Below are 18,048 nucleotides of genomic sequence, written 5' to 3' on the forward strand. Positions count from 1 at the left end.
TTCCAAATAGCTCAGAATGGATATCACAGTCACTATGTGAGTACCCAGGACCTAAATATACTTGTTACAAAGCTCAGATCTGATGTTTTCATGTGATCTATGTAGCTTTGGTAGTACCTGAAGTTTTTTTCCAGCTTCCAGCCAAGGGAAAAACCTGATATCGTACCAGATTTTGAGCACCTTGGGCTGGGTGGAAGAAGTGACTTTGCCCCCTTAAACCCCAAAACTTCAAAAAGTCATCCCTGGAGGCCAGAAATGGTTCTTTGACACTCCTGGTATGTCATCTGAGGTATACTATGGGGTCCTTGGGTCCAGAACTGCAAATGTGATGTGACTCTGAGCTCTGTGGCCTATAATGGAAAAAATGAGTTTGACACCAAACACCTCGAAATGTCACAAATAGGAGTCAGACATGTACCTGGAGGCTAGAAATGAGCCCTAGCCACTCTTGCTATATCACCTGAGATATATTATGGGGTCCTGGTGGCCACAAGGACCTGCAAACAGTCATTAGAGTTGATACCAAAAATTAGCAAAAATTGTCAAAAAAAGCTTTTTTGACAAGATTTGCTAATTTTCCGAATAACTCAGAATGGATATCAGAGACACTGTTTGAGTGCACAAGATATAAACACACTTGTTAGAAAGGTCAGATCTGATGCTTTCATGTAATCTATATACCTTTGGTGTTATATGAAGTTTTTTTTTCAGCTTCCAGCCAAGGGAAAATCCTGATATCGTACCCGATTTTGAGCAGCTTGGGCTGGGTGGTAGAAATGACTTTGGGCCCTTAAAACTTCAAAAAGTCACCCCTAGAGGTCAGAAATATGTCTTAGACACTCCTGCTAGGTCATCTGAGGTATACTATGGGGTCCTTGGGTTCATAACTAGACATGTGATGTGACTCTGAGCTCTATGGCCCATAATGGAAAAAATGAGTTTGACACCAAATACCTCGAAATGTCAGAAATAGAAGTCAGACATGTACCTGGAGGCTGGAAATGAGCCCTAGCCACTCTTGCTATATCACCTGAGATATATTATGGGGTCCTGGTTGCCACAGGGACCTGCAAACAGTCATTAGAGTTGATACCAAAAATTAGCAAAAATTGTCAAAAAAAGTTTTTTTGACAAGATTTGCTAATTTTCCAAATAGCTCAGAATGGATATCAGAGACACTGTTTGAGTGCAAAGGACCTAAATACACTTGTTAGAAAGGTCAAATCTGATGCTTTCATGTGATCTATATACCTTTGGTATTATATGAAGGTTTTTTTTTCAGCTTCCAGCCAAGGGAAAAACCTGATATCGTACCAGATTGTGAGCAGCTTGGGCTGGGTGGAAGAAGGAGTAGTTTCTGTCCTGTAACTCCAGTTCTGTAGTAGGGGTATCTCTGTTATAGTCATAATCTAGTGAATAGTCCCGCCCATGTGCGTGGACCCCGGAGCAATCAAAAATAATCTCTTACAGTGTCAAAAAATGCAGAAATGTATAGACACTTAAGAGAGAATTTAAAGACAGATAATGCAGCCTAAAAGGCTACACTGTCCAGTACTTCAACTAGAAACTCCACCATAAAATCCACAAAACAGCAAAAAGCCTGTACAGATTTCCATTGCTTTAACAGCAAACTCCCTCAGGAATGATAGAGAGAAGAACCTGGACAGACAAGCCCCATAGGCTGCCATTATGTGGCTCAGAACAGGATACTGTGCCTTTAAGAGAATCTTCCAGAACCTTCTCCCAGTATCCCAGAATGCATAGCAGGTCCAACTTACTTTCAGTTCTTTTTGAAGGCGTAACACGCCAGACCTGTAGCATTCCTTAAAGGAATATGTCTCTCTCCACCGGGGAGGAGGGAGGGCGCTTATGACTATAACAGAGATACCCCTACTACAGAACTGGAGTTACAGGACAGAAACTACTCCTTCTGTAGTAGGGGATCTCTGTGTATAGTCATAATCTAGTGAATAGAATGGCAAGCCCATCCCCACACCAAATCGGCGGTGGAGAAAAGAGAATCAACACCACTATTTTGCGAACAGATTTCGCAGTGAAGCCTGTCCAACCTGAGCATCTGCCCTAGCATCAGTGTCCAGGCAGTAATGCTTAGCAAAGGTATGAACCGACTTCCAAGTGGCCGCCTTGCAGATTTCTGCAATCGGAACATTACGGAGCAATGCTGTCGTGGCAGCCTTGCCCCAGGTGGAATGAGCCTTAGGCTTACCTCCTAAGGTCTTATTAGCTTTTTGGTAACACAGCTGTATGCAGGACACAATCCACCTAGAGATAGACTGCTTAGAGGTCGCAAGACCCGTCCTGACTGATCCATAATTGATGAACAATTGGTCTGACCTACGAATTTTACTGGTTTTATCCAGATAAAATTTCAGTACCCTCCTAACATCCAGGGAATGCAAAGACCTTTCCGCTGGAGATGAAGGATTCTGAAAGAACGTAGGTAAAGATATAGTCTGGTTGATATGAAAATCAGAAACAACCTTGGGAAGAAACTTAGGGTGAGTACGCATAACAACCTTAGCAGCATGAAATACAGTATAAGGTTCTTGGCAACACAACGCCTGAATTTCACTCACCCTGCGGGCCGATGTAATGGCCACGAGGAACGCCGCCTTCCAGGACAGGTGCTGCAACGAAGCCTTATGAATAGGTTCAAAAGGCTCCTTCATCAACCTGGACAGCACCACATTCAAGTCCCATGAAGGCGAAGGAAGCCTGACAGGAGGGAATACTTTCTTCAAGCCTTCTAGAAAATCCTTGATCACAGGGATCTGGAAGAAGGAAGTCTGTGAAGGGCATTTCCTGTAGGCAGTCAAAGCAGCCAGATGAACCTTAATGGAATGGACATTAAGGCCAGACTGCACCAGATGTAGCAGATATGGAAGGGTGACATCTTCCTTGCATGTCGTAGGGTCATAGTTCTTAGACTTGCACCAGATGCAAAACCTCTTCCACTTGTAAGCATAAGAAGTCCTAGTGGAAGGTCGCCTAGCCTCCTTCAGTATGTCCATACAATCCTCTGGGAGATTCAAATGGCCATATTGCACTATTTCAGGAGCCATGCCGCCAAACTCAAAGACGAGAGGTTGGGGTGTACCATCCGCCCCCCGAACTTCGTGAGAAGGTCCGGCCTGCACGGCAGCTTCATGTGAGGAAGGAGAGACCGGTGAAGCAGGTCCGTGAACCACCACTGTCTGGGCCATTCCGGGGCAATCAGAATCATCTTCGCCCTGGATTGGGAGAGCTTGATGAGAACCGCTGGAATCAGGGGAATGGGTGGAAAAGCGTACAGAAAGCTGTTCGACCAGTTGATCCATAACGCATTCCCCAGCGTCCCCGGCTGGTAGTACCTGGAGGCGAAGTCTCGGCATTTGCTGTTTTCGGCAGTGGCGAACAGATCTACGTCTGGAGTTCCCCACCTTGCGAAGACTTCTCCTAGTACTTCGTCGTTTATGACCCATTCATGGTTTTCCTGAATCAGTCTGCTCAGCTCGTCTGCCTGAACATTCTGCACACCTGGCAGATGAGTGGCCGTTATCGAGAGTCCTCGAGCCAGAAGCCAATGCCAGATCGCCTGCGCCTCCTGAGACAGAGTGCGTGATCTCGAGCCCCCCTGCTTGTTGAGGTAATACATCGTGGTCGTATTGTCCGTCTGTACAAGCAGAGAGTTGGTCCGGAAGGACGGGTGAAAGGCCTTCAGCGCCAAGTGAACAGCCCTGAGTTCCAGGAAATTGATGTGGTACGTGGACTCCGACGGGGACCACGTCCCTTGAATCTGCAGGTCTCCGGAGTGCGCTCCCCATCCCAGGAGAGAAGCATCCGTCACGATAGTCTGAGTGGGAATGTCCTTGTGGAAGGGAACCCCTCTGAGGAGATTCTCCGCTGAACACCACCACTTCAGAGACTGAAGAGCATGTAGAGACAGTCGTATCTTGTCGTCCCAAGAGCCCCTCCTCTGGTCCCACTGATCTTCCAAGCACTCCTGCAGCGGTCTCATGTGCAGCCGCGCATGTGGCGTCAGGAAGATGCAAGAGGCCATCGATTCCAGCAGAGAAGACACCGTCCTCACTGTCGTGGATGGAGTGGACATGAGAGCCTGAGCCTTCCGAAGGAGTGATAAACGTCGCTCTTCCGAAGGAGACACGCTTGCCGACAGCGTATCGATGGAGGCTCCCAAGTACTGGATGCACTGGACCGGAGTCGGGACAGACTTGGACATGCTGATGTGCAACCCCAGCTTGTTCAAGAGAACGCACGTCTTCTGGAAGTGTGCTTGAGCTTCCGAGAAGGAGGAGGCCTTGATCAACCAATCGTCCAGGTATGGGTAGACAAACACCTTGTTCTTCCTCAGGTGTGCCGCTACCACTGCCATGCACTTCGAGAACGTCCGGGGCGCAGACTTCAGCCCAAACGGAAGTACCGTGTACTGATAGTGATTGGTGCCGACTTGAAATCGCAGGAACTTCCTGTGTTTGTGTGCAATGGGCACATGGAAGTACGCATCCTGAAGGTCTATGGCGCAAAGCCAGTCTCCCCGCTGCAGCTGAGGATAAATCTGATGCAGCGACAGCATGCGAAACTTTTCTCTGCGAATCCACTTGTTTGCCTGTCGCAAGTCCAGAATGGGCCTGAACTCGTTCTTGTCCTTCTTGCGGACCAGAAAGAACCGGGAGTACAGACCTCTTCCTCTTTGAGACAGAGGTACATCTTCTATCGCCCTTTTCCTTAAAAGGATGTCGGCCTCCGCCTGGAGCTCGCGCAGTTGATACTGCGAGCTGACCGGAGGAATCGATGGAGGAGGGCTGATGAACCGAAGACTGTATCCATTGCAAACAATATTCAGCACCCACTTGTCCTGAGTAATTTTTGTCCACTCTGCCAGAAAAAATTGAACGCTTCCCCCCACCGGAGCGGGTAACGGACGAAGGGGAAGTAACCGCTCAGGGTCGAGACCCAGCCGGGCCCTTGTTCGCGGTAGAGGACTGCTGTCCACCTCTACCCCTCTGACGTTTCTGGAAGGGTCTTCTGTATTGCTGCTGATGTTGCTGCTGCTGCTGTTGCCCAGAAGACTGTCCCCTTCCTCTACCCTGCGACCCGAACCGTCGTTGGAACTGGCGGTAGGGTTTCTTGTCTTTGGGCTTCTCCAAGCCCACGGCCATCAGGGTTTCAGCCTCGGCCTTCATCCTGGCCATTTTGTCATCTGCATGTTTCCCGAAGAGGGTGTCGCCGGAAAACGGCAGATTTGCCACTCGCTGTTGCGCTTCAGGCTTGAGCGACGTCAGCCGGAGCCAAGCATGGCGTCTCTGATTGATACCGTGACAGTATCCATGTGCAGCCAACAGGGAGATATCCGCCGCGGCGCTGATGGCTTGGTTCGAAACCAGCATCCCTTCCTGGACGATCTCCATGAAGTCCTTTTTCCTGTCCCGCGGGACAAGGTCCGCAAACTGTTCCATGGAATCCCACAGCGCACGGTCATACCGCCCCAGCAACGCCGAGTCGCTGGAGGCCTTCATCGTTGTGGAAGACGTCCCACACGCCTTCCTTCCAGCTGAGTCAATCCAGCGGCTCTCCTTATCCGGAGGCACAGTGAAGGACGGGGAGGTAGCATGTAGTTTCCTAGCCGCCGTCACAATCACCGAATCAGGCACTGGGTCCATCCGTAAGAAGGCCGGGTCCGACTCTGGCGCCCTGTACTTCTTGACAAGCCTTGAGGGAGCGGCTTTCACCACCGCCGGCGTAAGGAAGAGCTGTTCAGCAGGCTCAACCAGTCCTGGCACCAACAGCAGTATGGGGCGAGACAGGTGCTTCTTGTGCAAAGTCTCGAAGATCACAGAAGTTGTCGGCGTAGGGGCAGTCACCTTGATCCCCAACTTCGCCGCCCCCCTCAGGAGAACCTCCTGGAATGTGCCAATGTCATCTATCGGAGACACCCTCGTCTCCGGTGAATCCGACAATGTAGGTGAATATGAACGGGTCCTAGTGGTCGAACGGGACCTGGACCTATGCCTCCTATGGCGATGTCTGGATCTAGAGGATGATCCGTGTCTACTCCTAGATCTGTCTCTCTTCCCTGAGCGCGACCTCGATCTCCTGGGTCTAGGACGCTCCGCCGGCTTCCCCGGGACGGACGTCTTGGGCTTAGGAGGAACCTTCGACTTAGGAGTCTTCTTCGGAGGTGTCGGAAGTCTGGGCATTGACACCGATCTCGGTGGAACCGGAGGAGGAGCACCAGGCACAGGGGCCTGTGGTCCTGACGGAAGAGCAGGTAGAGGAGGCAATGGAGGGGTTGGAGCCCTCGGAGGAGGACCTCTAGGCAAAGGAGGAGGAGGAGGAGGTGTAATAGTCTTCTTCGGGGTATACACCTCTGAGTACACCGTTCCCGGCGACCCACCATCCTGTCCTGACTGAGGGGAGCCCCCCACAGTCCTCGGCCTGTCCTTATGACCCCCTGACGTCGAAGACCGGTGTCCAGACGTCGAACGTGGTCCCCTCGACGTCGAGCGGCCCTTCGGCGTCGACCGTTTCACACGCCTCGGCGTCGACCGGCTTCTATGCCTCGACGTCGATCCTGACCAGATGGACGATCCTCTATACCTCGACGGCGAGCGCTTACGCCTCGACGGCGACCTCGACGGCGACCTCTTCGATCGCCTCGACCTCGATCGCCTCGATGTCGACTTCTTCTGCGCCGGAGACCTCTTCTGCCTCGACGGCGACCTTGTCCGCTTCGACAGCGGCCTCGACGACGAGGATCCCCTCGACGACGACGATGTCCTCGCCCTTGACGGCGAACGGCGGTGTCGCCTCGACGGCGAGCGCCGACGCCGGGTCCTTCGACGCCGTCCACTCGACGGCGACGATGAAGAAATCAACACTGGGTTCGACGGCGGCCTGTGTAAGTTCCTCGACGTCGACGGGCGACGTTTTCTCGACCCAGAGCCCTGGGGAGACCGGGAACTGGCCGTGGACCTTCCTCTCGACGTCGTGGTCAGAGCAACCGACCCAGACGGAGACAATGGACGTTTGCTGGACTTCCCGCCCCTGGGGAGCCCCCCAGAGGCCTCAGCATGGGCAGTAGAAGCCCCTCCAGACCCACCTTGAGCCTTCAGTCTTCTCTCCTCAAGGCCCTGAAGTCTGATCTTCCTCCTGTCCTTCAGGGTCCTGCCAGAGAAGCCTTTACAGATCTCACACTCCTCTGGGATGTGGGAAGAGGGAAGGCAGAGGATACACACCTCATGGGGATCTGACTTGGCCTTCTTCCTGGAGCACTCCGGGCATTTGTCAAATAATGCAGGCATTATGGACAACAAAAGGGGCAGCAAACCAAGAAGAAAGTCACCAGAGTACTTTAAAAGTACACAAAATCGAATTTAGTGAAAAAACACCAACAAAATCCTTGAAAAGGGAGAGCTCAATGCTCCAGGGTCCTGCTTGCAGGAGCCGGAAAAAAGAACTGAAAGTAAGTTGGACCTGCTATGCATTCTGGGATACTGGGAGAAGGTTCTGGAAGATTCTCTTAAAGGCACAGTATCCTGTTCTGAGCCACATAATGGCAGCCTATGGGGCTTGTCTGTCCAGGTTCTTCTCTCTATCATTCCTGAGGGAGTTTGCTGTTAAAGCAATGGAAATCTGTACAGGCTTTTTGCTGTTTTGTGGATTTTATGGTGGAGTTTCTAGTTGAAGTACTGGACAGTGTAGCCTTTTAGGCTGCATTATCTGTCTTTAAATTCTCTCTTAAGTGTCTATACATTTCTGCATTTTTTGACACTGTAAGAGATTATTTTTGATTGCTCCGGGGTCCACGCACATGGGCGGGACTATTCACTAGATTATGACTATACACAGAGATCCCCTACTACACAAGTGACTTTGCCCCCTTAAAACCAAAAACTTCAAAAAGTCTCCCCTAGAGTCTAGACATGGGTCTTAGACACTCCTGCAATATTATCTGATGTATACTATGGGATCCTTGGGTCCAGAACTAGAAATGTGATGTGACTGAGCTCTATGGCCCAACTCTGAGCTCTATGGCCCATAATGGAAAACATTAGTTTGACACCAAATACCTCGAAATGTTAGAAATAGAAGTCAGACATGTACCTGGAGGCTAGAAATGAGCCCTAGCCTCTCTTGCTATATCACCTGAGATATATTATGGCGTCCTGGTTCCCACATGGACCTGCAAACAGTCATTAGAGTTGATACCAAAAATTAGCAAAAATTGTCAAAATGTTTTTTGACAAGATTTGCTAATTTTCCAAATAGCTCAGAATGGATATCAGAGACACTGTTTGAGTGCACAAGATATAAATACACTTATACGAAAGGTCAGATCTGATGCTTTTATGTGATCTATATACCTTTGGTATTATATTACGTTTTTTTTCAGCTTCCAGCCAAGGGAAAAACCTGATATCTTACATGATTTTGAGCACCTTGGGCTGGGTGGAAGCAGTGACTTTGCCCCCTTAAACACACAAACTTCAAAAAGTCATCCCTTGAGGCCAGAAATGAGTCTTAGACACTCCTGCTATGTCATCTGAGGTATACTATGGGGTCCAGAACTTGGGTGAGTGTTCCTGATATTGTCAGGGAAGAACAAAAAAATGATCTAGATTGTAAATAAAATCAATAGTTTTAATGGTGGTTACATTGATAATGTTAAAAACTCCTTCAGTGCATCGGAACTGAGCTTTCTAACCTTTATTTTCTCATGTATCTAACCAAACTAACTCTGCCCCTTCTCCCTTAAATGATTTCCTTGAAACTCCATAATCAAATAACAGCTCTTCCTCAACACTAATATCTCTCAATGCAGTGAAAATAATTACATGTTGAATACTCCCAAATATATCTAGTGTTACCGGATTAGGCTTAATGTTACACTTTTTCTTTGAGTGATTTATTAACCGTCCTATTGTTTCCATATTTGTATGACACTTGCAGGGTTGTGTTTTTGCATCTACGCACAATTTCTTACCCGAGCGTTCCTGAAAAAAGAAGAAGTATACCATCTCTTCTTCTTGTGACTCTTCCATCATTCGTTTCCCTTCCTCTGCAGTTATTACCATTCCATGGTAATCACAAATAATCTCTCCTTTCTTGAACACTTGAGTAGTGATTACTTTCTTTCCCTTTATGTCATCAATTGTGACATGAAGCCCTCTCCAAGACTGACGCTCCACCAACGATGCTATACCTTCATCGCCTAGTTCCCATTTTCTGTTTGCTGTAGGAATACAACCTTCAATGGCATCTTGTATACATGGACGGTTCTTGTTCCATTCCATTTTCATGTAGAAAGTTTTGATTTTGTGTTCTGTTGGCATTCGTCTTGTAAAGTGTTCTGCATATAAATAAAGCAGTTCTTGAGTGTTATGTAACATTATATAATTCTACACCCTTATTAGAAGATTTCATTAAAATTCAAAAACACTTACTCTGCACTTCTTCCCTTCTCAATGCTTGTTGTAAAAGTCTCCAACTGCGATAGCAGTACCGTGAATGTTCCCCGACCAACGCAACACGGATCTTTTTTTTTGGTGGTTGTCCATTCAGAGTCACTGGAAACTCTTCCAGCATTCTTTTAAAAGCTGACTCATTATCCATTTTATAGTAACGATAAGCTGCTGCTGCGATTGTTGACGTTCTTTTTCTGTAGCAATTGGTCCTACAAAATACAAATATGCATTCAAAATATGCTTGTGAAACAAATTCACAATGTGTTGTGAAAACACTAGCACAAATTGCATATAATTTAATATTATATATCTAAACTTACTGTTCCTGTGGCTCTATAACTTGGGCATGGGAGATGCTGGCAACTTTATTTGCAATGGAACTGAAATAAAAATAGACAGAATGTTTTAGAGTTATTGGATACATGTATTGTCAAACTTAAATTGTCTCTTTAAAGTGTTAAATGCTTACTCAGAGTTTAAATGGGCCAGTTTCTCCAGTAACATGGATGCTAAGCAGAAATTTAGCATCTCACTGGGTCCGTTTACATTGCCACTAGCTTGTTTTATGTACTGTAAGACAATGCTATTCTCTTGGTCACATAAATTTGTAACTGCAGCGTCCTCAAAGGTTTTCACCACTTCCTTTCTCTTCACATTTGGTAATCTGTATCTGTAAGAAAAATTCACATTTTCAATTGACTTAGTAATTCAATAATTACTAGTTTAAAAAGTTACAGATGAAGGCAGAAAGTCGGTTCAGGAACAGCAATTGAATGTGTTGCACGCAATCGAAAAATAATTTCCACAAACACCTTTCCACATTATGGGGGTTTACGAAGTACCAACAACCAATTTAGAGGTGAGAGAGCCTCTACACTGAGGTCATGATTAGCAGGATCCCAGACTATTACTGTCTAAGCACACTGACACCAGCAAAAGTGGGGGGATCTATGCCTTAAAGATCCTACTTTCCAACACTTACCTTTCAATTAACCTTGTGACATTTAATGTTGCATTGTAAACTTCCTCTCCTTCAGAGGAAACAAAAAAGTAATCTTTTCCAGGGCTGCTCTCGGTCAGTGCCTTGCTGTTCTTCAGCATCTTGGGACGTAGCATTGTAAAATACATGTGAAACCACTAAAACAAAATTGAAGCATTATATGAATATGCAATACATATATTCAAATATAATTGTGTCATATGCAATAACAATAATTATTGATAAAACTGTAATTTTAGTGATTAAAATAAATAATATATAGGGATACCTTATCATCAAAAAAGTTTCTAAAAAAAACAACATTCTAAAAAGAAATTTGGGTATATGTTTCAGTTGATGAGTTTAAACAGGGATCTCATTTCAGGCGTTACTATTATAAAAAGGTACCTACATTTTCTTCAACAGCATTTAAACAGACCCCCCAGGATATAGCGGCATGGATTAGCAAATTTAGCGGCACAAATATGGAAATTTAGCGGCACAAATATGGAAATTTAGCGGCATTTTTGCGGCACCATATTTTACTCCTAATCATTCATTTTCAGCTTTAAAACAATCGAAACTGTTTTAGCAGATTGTTCCACCTTGAAATATATTGCTGCAAATAGTTCTAGTTTTGTTTCGAATATGGATAGAAGCTGCTTTCTTGTAAGTGTTTGCTTACCTGAGCTGCCTTTGCTTCTGTGGGGCACACGATTGTACCTTGGCTTTATATTAGTAAGTGACTATTGCAGCTAGATTTCATGATGTGTACCATGGGATTGTTCCACAAGTTACTATCAATGAAGGGTTAGTAGGGTCAGACTTGGTAATGTAGAACAAAAATATGTAGATTAAATGCCCCAAACACCACACTTTGCCTCAAAGCATTAACTTTTAATTGGTGCTGAGGAGCCGGAGGCCCGAGCAGGGCCGCCACATGGCTGCCAGGCCAGGAGTTTAGAAACAGGAGCCCCAGGTTTCAAGATTAAGACCCCCCCGGGGCGGTTTGCCATTCGTTAGTTATGAGAAGCATTTGCATACAAATCACAATACGGATTGCCATTAACACCTTGGCTTCCCAAATCGGACGGCGTATAAAAGGATGCCTGTTTACTTGCAGACAACTGAAACTTCCATAAATGGGATTAAGTCGAGAGGCCTGCCAATCTTCCCTCTCCGCCCCTCCGCCCCCACCTCCGACCAGCCCTCCATTCATATGCTCCTGCGGCTGAACAGAGGGCTGAGAAACCCAGCACTTGAGAAGTGATTGCAATTAACCAAATCAAGCTGCTGTTTGGGGGCCAGGGGCGATCATTACCTCGTACCCTGAAGGCAGGACAACTAATGTTACACATGGTTTTACTTTTTTTTTACAGAAAAAGAAAAGGCACAATTCAAACTGCAGGAGACCGGAAACAATGTCGCCTTTCAGCTCCTTTAGCAGGACCTTTTTGGTTGTTTCTATAGCAATAATTACACAAACCACATTAAACAGACCCCCAGGATATAGCGGCTTTTATAAAAATGCCGCGATTTCAACAAAAGTGGCGATTTCGCGGGCACTTTTTTAAAAATCGCGGCATTTTTACGAAAGTGCCGATTTTACGGCAAACCGCCAAATCGCGGAATCGCGAAATCCTGGAGGGTCTGTTTAAAGCAAATCTTGTTTCTCGTGATTGCCCACGTGTCTTTTTCATAACTGTTATAATTGCAAATGTCATACCATCCTCGGTCTGATGGGTCCTTTCCAACCATTCTTCAACCTGAGAAAATACGTTTTTGTTATCATGTACATGTTTGAACATCTCCAATAAATACACTTTTCAAACTGGAAATAAAGGGGTAATGCATATACTTACAAGAAAGCTCTTAACAACAATTGGCTTTTGTAAATATTTCAGGAGCAAAATTGCTTCCAGATAATACAACACTTGCAAGTTCTCCTGAACACTTAATTTGCTGCTGATGGCCAGTTTTTGCATGACAGTGATGAAATCGTGCTTTGCCACCTTCAAAATCATGAGACATTCCACCGGCGTCTTCACTTCACATGTGTGTTTTGCAGCTATGATATATGAAACATTAATTTGATTAACTGTTTGAAACAAATACATATTTTATACCAGTTAAAACCACAGTGTTGCAACTTACATTTCATGATGTTTTTCACATTGCATTTTCTCTTCTTCTCCGAGCTGTTCATCTTCAGGTCCTGTTTTCCTAGGAGGGTAAAGTCTGAACGTTAAAAATATGCAATATTTAAACTTGATGTGAAGAACAGCGCAAGTTATAATTCAATGTATTGTTGCGACAGATAAGAATGGATGCCAAGAAAAGTCCAACATATATATTTTACTTACAATGAAAGTGACTTTACAGGCTTCCCATCAATTAAGCATCCACTTGACTCAAGCAGAGTGATTACTTTTCTTCTGTTTGTTTCATCAAAGATTTTCTGAAGATTCTCATATTGGAACACCATTCCATGACGAAGATGTGAGACAACCGATTCTTTAGCTTCCTTCACAGCTGGCTTTCTAACCTCTGAGGAGCAGCTCTTCATGCATCTTCTCATCAAGTGAGCATAAAGGGAGAATGTACTTTTCAAGCAGATTCTGCAAACAAGGGGGATACGCATGTTGTTTCTGGAAAATAAAAGATTTTGTATTAAGCATTGCTCTGTTTATTATATACCACTAAGGAGCCGATTCCAATCTCGGTTGGAAGCGTACCGAATGCGAGCCGGTTGGGAAAAATACGATCCGGATGCAATTTTTACAAACCAGAGAAAGGGGAGAGACAGACAGAGAGATGGAGATAGAGGGAGGGTGACAGAGGGAGAGAGATGGAGATAGAGGGAGGGTAACAGAGGGAGGGAGACATAGGGAGGGAGACATGGAAGTAGACAGAGAAGGAGGGAGACAGGGAGGGAGGGAGACGGAGACAAAGGGAGGAAGATAGAGGGATAGAGGGAAATGGAGGAGACAGAGAGGGAGACAGAGAAGGAGGGAGACAGAGAGAGACAGAGGGTGGAAGATAGAGGGATAGAGGTAAAGGGAGGGAGACAGAGAGAAGGAGGGAGACAGAAGGAGGGAGACAGAAGGAGGGAGACAGATAAAAACTACCATCGACCATCCACCCATAAACTGAAAAAAACGTGGAAAGGAAAAAAGGCACCTCACGGTTGCAACACCAAGGGGGGACAGCTGACTGGTACTCGCCAGCAAACCCCATTTCTCATCATCAGTTACCTTTTTTCCAAGAAGAAAGGAAAGGGAAATAAAAAAGACATCACACCAATAAAACAAAAAACGAAACCAATGAAACATAAAATGAAAGAGAACCTAGATGTGATTCTACTTTCTACAAACAAATACACACATACAAGATCTCTCGCAACCCACAGGGACTGCGCCTGTGACACACATGGTCATACATACAGGGCACCAGGGGTGTACTCACTGCACCTGAAGGGTCTGTTGGGGCACACAATCTCGTCCACCCTGTGTGAAGCATGCATAAGTCACAAATGGCACTCACAGGGCCTGCGCTGCTCACAAAACTTGCACAGTTGAGCGTGCAAAGCTCCCGAATGCCGTCCACCACGCATACATGTAATCTGGCCGTATCTAACACACACATACCTGACAGCTTTGCATGAGCCACAGGCACACACGAGCAACCAATGGGCCTGTAGGACACAAACAGGTGTAAAAGAACTGCACTGAATGCAACCTCTTTCTTCAAGGATACACCTGTTCACACATAGCACCTGCATGTGCCACGTGTATCACATGCACTGGCACAAGTAGGATAGTCGGAAGGGTAGAGCTCTCTTTACCAAAGTCATCATTAGGTGTGAGCTAACCACGAGTGGGGGAGCAGCTGCAGGCGATAAGCAGGTCAGAAATCCGAGCGCTCTTTACCAAGGTCATCATTAGGTGCGAGCTAACCACGAGTGGGGGAGCAGCTGTGGGCGATAAGCAGGTCAGAAATCCGAGCGCTCTTTACCAAGGTCATCGTTAGGTGCGAGCTAACCACGAGTGGGGGAGCAGCTGTGGGCGATAAGCAGGGCACACAACTTGCACAGGTGAGCGTGCAAGGCTCCCGAATGCCGTCCACCACGCATACAGGTAATCTGGCCGTATCTAACACAAACATACCTGACAGCCCTGCATGAGCCACGGGCACACACGAGCCCCCGATGGGCCTGTAGGATATTATATATGTTGGTACTGTTTGCGCATCAATGCAGAGATTGCATGTCTTCTTTCACCGCCTGTGTCAGCGGCTAAGCAGGGCAGACATTCCAGGTGCCCCCACGTTCTTGTCCTCACACCGAGCTAAAGCCACTCCACCCCCCGACCCCCACCATTTCAAGGCCCACACCTGCTCGCGCATATCTGGGGGCCAAGCACCGGACAGTCAGTTTTACCACCAGCCCTGTTGGGGCACACACTCTCGTCCACGTGTGGGCACCGTGCCAAAGTCACAAATGGTACCCACAGGGCCTGCGCTGCTCACAACACTTGCACAGGTGAGCGTGCAAGGCTCCCGAATGCCGTCCACCACGCATACAGGTAATCTGGCCGTATCTAGCAAACACATACCTGACAGCCCTGCATGAGTCACAGGCGCACACGAGCACCCGATGGGCCTGTAGGATATTATATATGTTGATACTGTTTGCGCATCAATGAAGAGATTGCATGTCATCTTTCCCCGCCTGTGTCAGGGGCTAAGCAGGGCAGACATTCCAGGTGCCCACACGTTCCCGTCCTCACACCGAGCTAAAGCCACTCCACCCCCTCCCCACACACCTTTTCAAGGCCCGCACCCTCACGCCTGCTCTCGCATATCTTGGGGCCAAGCAACGGACAAGAACGTATTCACCACCAGCCCTGGCTACGCACTCTCGTCCACCCTGTGGGCACCGTGCCAAAGTCACAAATGGTACCCACAGGGCCTGCACTGCTCACAACACTTGCACATGTGAGCGTGCAAAGCTTCCGAATGCCGTCCACCATGCATACAGGTAATCTGGCCGTATCTAGCAAACACATACCTGACAGCCCTGCATGAGCCACAGGCGCACACGAGCCCCCGATGGGTCTGTAGGACAGGCGCAAAAGAACTGCACTGAATGCAACCTCTTCCTTCAATGATACACCTGTTCTAACCACATGTGGGGGAGCAGCTGCGGGCGATAAGCAGGCCACAAAACTTGCACAGGTGAGCGTGCAAGGCTCCCGAATGCCGTCCACCACGCATACAGGTAATCTGGCCGTATCTAACATACACATACCTGATAGCCCTGCCTGAGCCACGGGCACACACGAGCCCCCGATGGGCCTGTAGGATATTATATATGTTGGTACTGTTTGCACATCAATGCAGAGATTGCATGTCTTCTTTCCCCGCCTGTGTCAGGGGCTAAGCAGAGCAGACATTCCAGGTGCCCACACGTTCCTGTCCTCACACCGAGCTAAAGCCACTCCACCCCCCCCTCACACACACACACACTGTTAGGACACGGATCATGGCATAGCACTAACAGCGCTGGTCCCGCCTTACCCGAACTACAATCCCCACATTAACCCCTGCGGGAACTACATCTCCCATCATGCTGCGCGCGGCGCATGCGCGAGGCGGGCACACGGAAGGAACAGTTTAAAGACGGACCGGGAACTGATGGAGGCTGTCGGATATTTAGAATCCGCCGCAAAGTCCGTGATTCGTTTTCAGGTGAGCGGTCCCTCGGGAGAGGTTACTCTCAATCTCTTGTTCCACGCGCTTGAAGCGCCAGCACGCCCCAGTCCCCGCTCGAGGGTTCGAGCTGAACTTATTGCGCATTGAAGCGCCAGCACGCCCCAGTCCCCGCTCGAGGGTTCGAGCTGAACTCATCGCGCATTGAAGCGCCAGCACGCCCCAGTCCCCGCACGAGGGTTCGAGCGGTGAAAAGCGCTTTGCTGCGTCTAAGCACACAATCCCTTTTCACAGATATTCGAGTGACAGTAACTCGAGATACGCAGAGCGACCGTACCAGTTCGAGGGTAATCGAACTGTGTGGCTCTGCCTTTTTTGTTCGCCTTCCACCCTTCTTTTGCCCTCTGTTGGGAGGTGTCGGGACCGGCATCTATGCAGAGGACGAAATAGGGAGCACACACTCCCAAGAACCCTTTTTCAGTTCGAGTGGCATTGTCGGCCATTGCTTAGCACGGTGTCCTCTGTTGGGTGACTGACGGGACCGTCAGTTGTGCAGAGGACGGTTGCAAGCTCTTATCATCGGCTACTCCCTGCTTCATTGGCCCTTCTGATTTGTTGTACTCGTGTATTCTTTGGTGCTATTAAACCTACCGTGTATCAACACCTTGTGCGTTGTTGCTACTTCTCAACCCCGGGGTACTCAGGGGGTTACATAATATCCGACCTAATCACCTTAATCCACTTCCTGGTTGAGAAAGGTTGTGGTGGAAATGCCGGTCGCTATACCGTTGGCCACGCCAGAGCGATACAGCGGTGACCCGGCCACAGTACAGGTGTTCATAACGCAGGTGGCCCTGCACTTCTCATGTAAGCCCAAGTCGTTTCCTACGAATCAGGCGAGGGTGGCAGTCATGATCTCGTATTTGGCAGGAAACGCGGCTCAATGGGCCGTTCCTTTGGTGAGCAGAGACGACCGTTGTTGTATGACTGGGAGGCTTTTCAGGAGGAGTTTGTCATGGTCTTTGACAGAAGAGCCGATTCTTATACAGCGGACCGCGAATTGCTCCAGTTGAAACAGGGCTCCATGGGCCTAGTACATTATTTGAACGCGTTCAGGCGTCTCATAACGGAAACCAAGTGGCCACGGGCCAAACAGACAGCGCTCTTTCATCAGGGTCTGAGCGAGGAGTTGAAGAACGTAATCGCACAGATAGACCCCCAACCCGCACTTTGTGAGGACCTGATCAGTTTAGCGCTACGCCTTGAGCATAGACTACGGGAACGCCGTGGTGTGGGGCCGCGAAAAGACAAAACCCCCTCCGCTTCAGGCCACACCGGCGCCAACGACTCGCCGACACCTCCAAGAACTGAACCCATGGATATAGGGGCTGTCAGAGCCAGTCTAACGGCGATAGAGAAAGAATCCCGCAGGAAACAGGGTCTTTGTTTATATTGCGGAAAAAAGGGACACTACGTCCGTGAGTGTCCGGTGAAACCTAGAACAGGACCCTCACGCTCCAGCCGGCTGTCCACCGCGTCGGTGGAAAAGAAGGCGGAAAACTAAAGGGCTCCCGGAACAAAGAAGGGGCTTCCTGGAGTCATGGATACATCCCTTCCATACAAAGGCGCGGCGTGAATGGTTCTAGACACCTGTTCATCCCTCTGCAAGTTAAGGTCCAGGAGGAATGGGTCACTGTTTCTGCCATGGTGGATTCAGGGGCCACGGGGCTGTTCATGGACGAGACGGAGGCTGAACGAATAGGGGTACCACTCATGCCCTGTTCGGTTCCCGAGGATGTGTACGCGGTGGATGGGCGCAGGTTGGTTTCGGGGCCCATCAGTCAACACACTGGGAATATAGAGGCATGCTATGGA

The sequence above is a fragment of the Lissotriton helveticus genome, chromosome 12, assembly GCF_964261635.1.
Source record: "Lissotriton helveticus chromosome 12, aLisHel1.1, whole genome shotgun sequence".
NCBI lineage: Eukaryota > Metazoa > Chordata > Amphibia > Caudata > Salamandridae > Lissotriton > Lissotriton helveticus.